Below are 7,597 nucleotides of genomic sequence, written 5' to 3' on the forward strand. Positions count from 1 at the left end.
GAATGCTGTCGCAACGTATTAAAGAACCTATCCCTAAAGTCTCCATCAGGCTTCTCTTTTTTTGGCTTGAAGAACTGAATCAGAACACTAATTTCACAGGAAAGGCAGAGGATAGCCTCCAAAAGTCCTTGACCGACATCTGCAGTGTTTCTAAGTCCCTTCAGCTTCCTGTACAATTCAAGGTCTTTTAAGTCATCATTGGAGGTCTTCCCATTCTGACTTTTTCATCGAGCTTTTTGCAACATATGCACTATTGGTATATATCTGGCCACTCTGGATTACATGTCCCTCAAACTATTTTAAATTCCTCCACAATGTTCTATCTTATCTAGGCCTTGGAGAGTCTTAGGCAATGGCTTTCAGCTGAGAATGGAACCAGAGCTTAAAATTCACCGTAAGAGTTTTTCTCTGTGCTGAAGGAGGTTTCCGTTAAAGAGGTTAAGTGAGGTTTGGGGTACCTGGCCGGCCAGGAGGGAAGGAGAGGGGGTCAGAGGGAGAGATGGGGCAGCAGTCGATGGAAGAATGTAGGATAGAGGAAGAGGAATAGTGTGTCTGAGTTGTGATTTGTGGGAGATCTAAAAGACAGATAGTTTTAAGTTCATATTTTTCTTTTGCTTTGGCCAAGGAATCTGTTAAGGAGGCAATTTTGGAATCCAATTTCTTTTGGATACTTCCTCATGCTAATTAAGAAATGAAGACCATTGGATGTTTGGAATTATGTTCCCTTTTCCTTCAAAGGCACTTCTCAAGTGAATAACATTGTTCATATCAAAAGTTCTTATAGTGGCCACTGTAATTCTGAATTATCCTTGGTGAAATGATGCTGTTTAGAAAGATAAGTGCACAAATTTGGGCAATGGCATCAATACAGGTAAGAAGCAGAAGGTCGGTCCAAGGAAGGCATGGACTGAGGTTTATACTAAGACTGGGAATGTCAGTGGAGAGTTGCTTGTGTATCCTGTGGCTCGGGGACCCCCAACCTCACAGGCAGACCTTACCCAATGGCAACTCTGTTGAACTTACAGTTCTCAGCAGATGAAGGGTGTGGAGAGATCTCTGCTGATCCAAACTCTCACAGACAAAACTAGTCTGAGGAAAGTTCTCATAAGGTGTTGTTCAGTGGCCTGAGACAAAAATTTTCCCTGGGCTGGCTTAGGGACGGACTTATTGGGACCCACACCTGTCCTCTTCACCATAAACTTTATTCTAATATATGCACAACAATAAATGACCAGGACGGACATACACAAATAATTGCCTGGTTAGTGATAAGGCGGATATGCACCAAGGAGAAAAGATTTTCAAATATGGTCAGGTAATTAAAGGATTCCTGAAAAGGGGTCCTTATTTCTAGGAGACAAAATAGATTCAGTATTTGGGGAGCTCAATAAAAAGGAGACTTAAAATAAGAAATTGGAACTTGGGCCCAGGACAAGCCTTACATCCCTCGCTAGTGAAGCCTGAAAGACCCTTGAGGGGATCGAGGGCCTCAGAAGGGGACACTGTTTCTGAATCAGGGGTCTTGCGCTGCAGTGGTGAAGGGGGTCTCCACTGGATCTCGGTGGGCCTCAATAATTGAATGGTGGCTCCCTGAAAATACCCTCAAAACAACTTTGTGGTCATGTAAAGCTGAGTTCTCATCGCAGGAAGGGAGAACACTAACTACTCTGCAGAGCCAGAGTACCATCTAAAATGGGGAGGCAAAGTCGGGATATTTATGAAGTGTTGGGGTCTATTTGCAGGCAGCTCTTCCAGTGAGGGGGCTTGATTAGGGACTGGACAAGAATCATGATACAATAGTTGAGGATTATTAGGGCAAGGGGAGGGTTTTGAGGCAAGGATTTCAGAGTCTTAGAGAGTGGGTGGATGCAAAATATTGAAAAGCTGCAAAGTTCATTTAAATGTTTTTCTTCTTGAAATTTCTGCAAAAAATGATAGTTACAACTTTTATTATCCCGGACAAGAGTTTCCTGCAATAGAAAAGTCATGCCAGTGTCAACAGTAAGCTGTCAGGATGTTTGGTTCTTCCTATGCACTGACTCAAAGTTGTATTATATATGATTATTCCAACATCCCCTTGCCCCCATCGAATCACACCTATCTATACTGGTTATCACAGTGGCCATGAGTCGTTAGGCCATCCAGAGGGAGAGAGAGCCTGATGAAGAGATGTTCCCCCACCTCTTCAGATGTTCTCTCCAGCTTCTTCTTTCACACTATTGTATTTGCCATTTGGGGTTCCCAACAGGAACCCTAAAAATACTAACTTTGAATATGAATTAAACCTTTAGTTCACAGTCAACAGTCCCTTCATCTACCCAGGTCATCAGGGTATGTGATGTAGAGCAGAATGACAACTGCCTTCCCAGTCTTCTGTAGTCGTAGCCCAAATCCTTATATACAGAAACCAACTTTTACTTATTACCATGATTATTGGCTCATAGCATTTCTGGCCCATGATGTAACTCATGTCTTAATTATCAGTGCTGTGGACTGGCTAGCCCAAGCAGCCCTCCTAGAATGTTGACATGAATTCTGCCAGGGGCTGGCTTGTATGGTCAGTCTTTCCCTTTGACAGCTGCCAGAAAAGCTGGGTGTGATCACTAGATAAGGAAAAAGGCCATACAAAGGCAAGTTTCAAAACCATGAATTCTTTGTGCTTGTGCGTCATTAGTAATTATTTGTTATGTTTTTTATTTTATTTGTTCCTTCCAGTTTTATTGAGATATAAGTGATGTACAGCTCTGTATAAGTTAAAGTGTACAGCAGAATGATTTGACTTACATACAGCAAAGTTTAATGAACATCCGTCATCTCACAGAGATACAAAATAAAAGAAAAAGAAAAAAAATACTTTTTTCCTCATGAGAACTCTTAGGATTTACTCTCTTAACAACTTTCATATATAGCATACAGCAGTGTTAATTATATTTATCATATTATACATTACGTCCCTAGTACTTACTAATCTTATAACTGGAAACTTGTACTTTTTGACTACCTTTATCCAATTCCCCTCCCCCCACTTATGTTAATTTTAGAATCCTAGAACATTAAAAGTTCTCCTAGGCCTGGGAGATGAGAGCTCTGGAGTGTCTCCTATCTCCACCCACTTCATGACTGAGATACTAACACTTCCCTCCATGCATGAAACTCCCTCCCATCAGCCTGTCTGTTCTGTTCCCTGGGCTCCCAGGTGACTCCTGCTTCTCTTTGGTGGCTTTTGTGGCATCTTGCAGGACTGCTGCAGTGGTACCCTCCCAAGAATGGGGGCCCATCCTTCTTCCTAGCCTTGGTCAGTACTGGTTCCCTGCCCAGTTACTGCCATCCTGGGGAGAGAAGCCAGCCTCACCCACCAGCACCCAGAGCCTTTTCAGCTCACCTTAGCTGGTCTGACTTTAAGCCCCACCACTCCTAAGGCCAACCTGAGTGTCTGCCCTTCAGTGATTATCGCACTTTTAGGCCTTAAACAATAGCTTTGCTCTATCTGCTTTTCAAATCTTTCTTTTCTATCTGTTTAAAAACATTTTTTATTGTGAAAAATAACACAATTAAAGAAAAGTACATAAAACATAATTATTATAAAGCACCTTTTTTAAAAGTTGAAGTATAGTCGATTTACAATATTATGTTAGTTTCAGGTATACTACACAGTGATTCAATATTTTTATAATTATGCTCTATTTAAAGTTACAATAAAATATTGACTATATTCCGTGTGCTAGACTAAAGCAAACTCTTGTTTACCACCAACTAGAGTCAAGAAATAAAGTTTTACCAGCTTGCTAGAAGTCTCCCTTTATACCCCTTCCCAAACAGAACCCCAGCCCTCGTAAAGGTAACTGCTAGCTTTTATGGTAATTACTCCATTGCTTTCTGATATCCTTTATTAGATTTAGGAAGTTCCTTCTATTCCTAGTTAAAAGAATTTTTTAAAAAATTATGATTGAAGTTGATTTTTACAAATACTTTTTTAAAAAATTTTTTGAGATAGTCATAATTTTTCTCCTTTAATTAATATGGTGAAATACTTTGATTTGCAAATGTTAAACCATCCTTGCATTTCTAGAATAAGATCAATCTAGTTGTATTAGCTTCCTATTGCTTCTTTAGCAAATTACCAAACACATAATGGCTTAAAACCAGCACATTTGTTATCTTACAATTCTTGAGGTCAGAAGGCCAGAATGCGTCTTAGGGGCTAAATCAAGGTGTTGCACTTCTGGAGGTTCAAGGGGAGAACATGTTTCCTTATCTTTAGCAGCTTCTAGAGGCCAGCTGCCTTCCATGTCTGGTGACCCCTTCCTCCATCTTCAAAGCTCATCACTCCAATCTGTGCTTCCATGGTCACATCTTCTCTCAGACTCTGATCCTCCTGCCTTCCTCTTATAAGGACTCCTGTGATTACATTGGGCCCACAGGGGTGCTACAAGATAATCTGCCCAGGGCTTCCCTGGTGGCGCGGTGGTTGGGAATCTGCCTGCCAATGCAGGGGACAGGGGTTCGAGCCCTGGTCTGGGAAGATCCCACATGCTGCGGAGCAACTAAGCCCATGAGCCACAACTACTGAGCCTGCGCATCTGGAGGCTGTGCTCCGCAACGGGAGAGGCTGCGACAGTGAGAGGCCCGTGCTCTGCGATGAAGAGTGGCCCCTGCTCGCCGCAACTGGAGAAAGCCCTCACACAGAAATGAAGACCCAACACAGCCATAAATAAATAAATAAATAAATAAATTTATTTTTAAAAAAAAGAAAAAGATAATCTGCCCAGCTCATGGCCCTTAATTTAATCACATCTATAAAGTCCCTTTTGCCATGTAAGATTGATATTCACAGGTTTTGAGGATAAGGATGTGAACATCTTTGGGGCCATTCTGTCTCTGACATTGGTTGTATTTTCCTTTTTAGATATAGTTTGATTTAATTTTCTAATACTATATTTTGGTTAAGATTTTTGTATCCATGTTCCTGAGTGAGATTTGGCTAATTTTTCTCTTATGGAACAAACTTCATTGGCTTTAGTATTAAAGTTATACTAGCCTTATAAATGAATTAGAGGGTATGCCATTTTCTTGTATTCCCCAAAGAGTCTGTATATGGTAAGCATTATTTTTCCCTTAGCTATTTATGGGGAGGTTTATAAATACTGATTCAATTTATTTAAAAATTATAGGACTTCAAATTTCTATTTCTTCTTTGATCAATATTTAATAAGTTGTATTTTTCTAGGAAATATATTCATTTCATCTAGTTCTTCACATTTTAGACATACAGTTATTCATAAAAATCCTCTTATCTTTTTCATGTTTATAGAATTTATAGTGATATCTGCTTTTCATTCCTGGCATTAATTATTTGTGTGTTTTCTTTTTTTATTTTTCTTGATAATTTGCAAGGATTTGTAAATTTTATTGGTCTTTTCAAAGAACCAACTTTTTCTTTTTTTTTTTTTTTTTTTTTTTTGCGGTACGCGGGCCTCTCACTGTTGCAGCCTCTCCCATTGCGGAGCACAGGCTCCAGACGTGCAGGCTCAGCGGCCACGGCTCACGGGCCCAGCCGCTCCGCAGCATGTGGGATCTTCCCAGACCGGGGCACGAACCTGTGTCCCCTGCATCGGCAGGCGGACTCTCAACCACTGCGCCACCAGGGAAGCCCCAAAGAACCAACTTTTGATTTTGTTGATCCTCTCTATGGCATGTTATTTTCCATTTCACTGATTTTTGCTGTTATCCTTATTATTTCATTTATTTTACTGTATTTGGGTTTCTTTTGTACTTGTGTAAGAGTCAGGATTGGCTAAGTTAGGCTGCAGTAACAAACAATCCCCCCCAACTCTCAGGGCTTTCAACAACATAGTTTATTTCTCACTCATGCTGCCTGTTCCATCCAGGTTAGCTGGGTTCTTTTCTACATTATCTTCACTTTGTGGCTCACGCTGGCAGAACAGCCACTGTCTAGAGCATTGACAATCATTATGGCAGAGGGAAGAGACAGGATGGTGAACCGTATGTAAAACTTCTGCCTAGATGTGACATGTAACACTTCTGTACACGTTCCATTGACCAGAGTAGGAAATACAGCTAAACCTGATGCCAGTGCCCAGAGGGAGTGAACCTTTGTGAATAATAATATAGTATCCCATGTCTTATTTTCTAACTTTTTGAAGTAGAATCTTAGCCCATTAATTTTTAACCTTTCTTATTTTCTAATATATGCATTTAAGGCTATAAATTTCCCCTTATCAGCTGTATCCCACAAATATTTATACATAGAAATTTTGTTAACATTCAGTTCAAAAATATTTTCTAATCTCCTTTGTGAGATTCTTCTATGGAGGGAATGCTAAGAGCTGCTATTTCTGCATCCAGGCTGGTGAGAGGAAAGAGTGGAAAGCAAAATAGACACAGAAATAAGAGGCTAGGGGCATCTCAGGTGAGTTTCTGGGAAATTTCTGGGAATGAAGAGAAATTACTGGACAAGATCAAACTTTTCCAGGCTGTGGAATTACCCAGACCTCCAAAGAATGAGGGACTCTTGCTGACATCTAAGTGGTACTGTTTCAGTGTATCTAGGAACTCAAGGCAGAGTGGTTTATAAGAAAGAAATCTTGTACAACCAGTATGTTGAACACACGGGACTTGTGGGTTGTATTCATCAAAGCCACTTTATTTTTGTCCTCCACTGACTTTTTAAAAATTTGAGGTATAGTTGACATACAATATTATATCTTTCAGGTGTACAACATAGTGATTCACAATTTTTAAAGGTTATATTCCATTTATAGTTATTATAAAATATTGGCTATATTCCCTGTGTTGTACTATATATCCTTGTAGCTTATTTATTTTATACATAATAGTTTGTATCTCTTAATCCTCTAACCCTATCCTGTCCCTCCCTCCTTCCCTCTTCCCACTGGTAACCATTAGTTTGTTCTCTATATCTGTGAGTCTGCTTCTTCTTTGTTATATTCACTAGTTTGTTTTATTTTTTAGATTTCACATATAAGTGATATGATACAGTATTTGTCTTTCTCTGTCTGACTTATTTCACTTAGCATAATAATACCCTCCAAGTCCATCCCTTCCATGACTTTTTTTTTTTTAAGTTTGTGTCTACATTTTAAAAAATTAATTAATTAATTAATTAATTTTGGCTGCGTTGGGTCTTTGTTGCTGTGTGCGGGCTTTTCTCTAGTTGCAGCAAGCAGGGGGCTACTCTTCATTGTGGTCCACGGGCTTCTCATTGTGGTGGCTTCTCTTGTTGCAGAGCATGGGCTCTAGGTATGTGGGCTTCAGTAGTTGCAGCACGTGGGCTCAGTAGTTGTGGCTCGTGGGCTTAGTTGCCCTGCGGCATGTGGGATCTTCCCGGACCAGGGATTGAACGCATGTCCCCTGCATTGGCAGACAGATTCTTAACAACTGCGCCACCAGGGAAGTCCCCTTCCATGGCTTTCTAATCACTTCCAGTGGGGGTTAGGATGGTCTTTTCCTGACCATGTGTAAAAATCCTGTCAAGCTCATAAATTTTTCTGTGCATCCTTAGATAAAAGTCCAGGGGTCACTTTAAGTCACACATGTGGACTTAATTAATCAATGT

Source organism: Mesoplodon bidens, assembly GCF_964165515.1.
Source record: "Mesoplodon bidens genome assembly, chromosome: 14".
NCBI lineage: Eukaryota > Metazoa > Chordata > Mammalia > Artiodactyla > Ziphiidae > Mesoplodon > Mesoplodon bidens.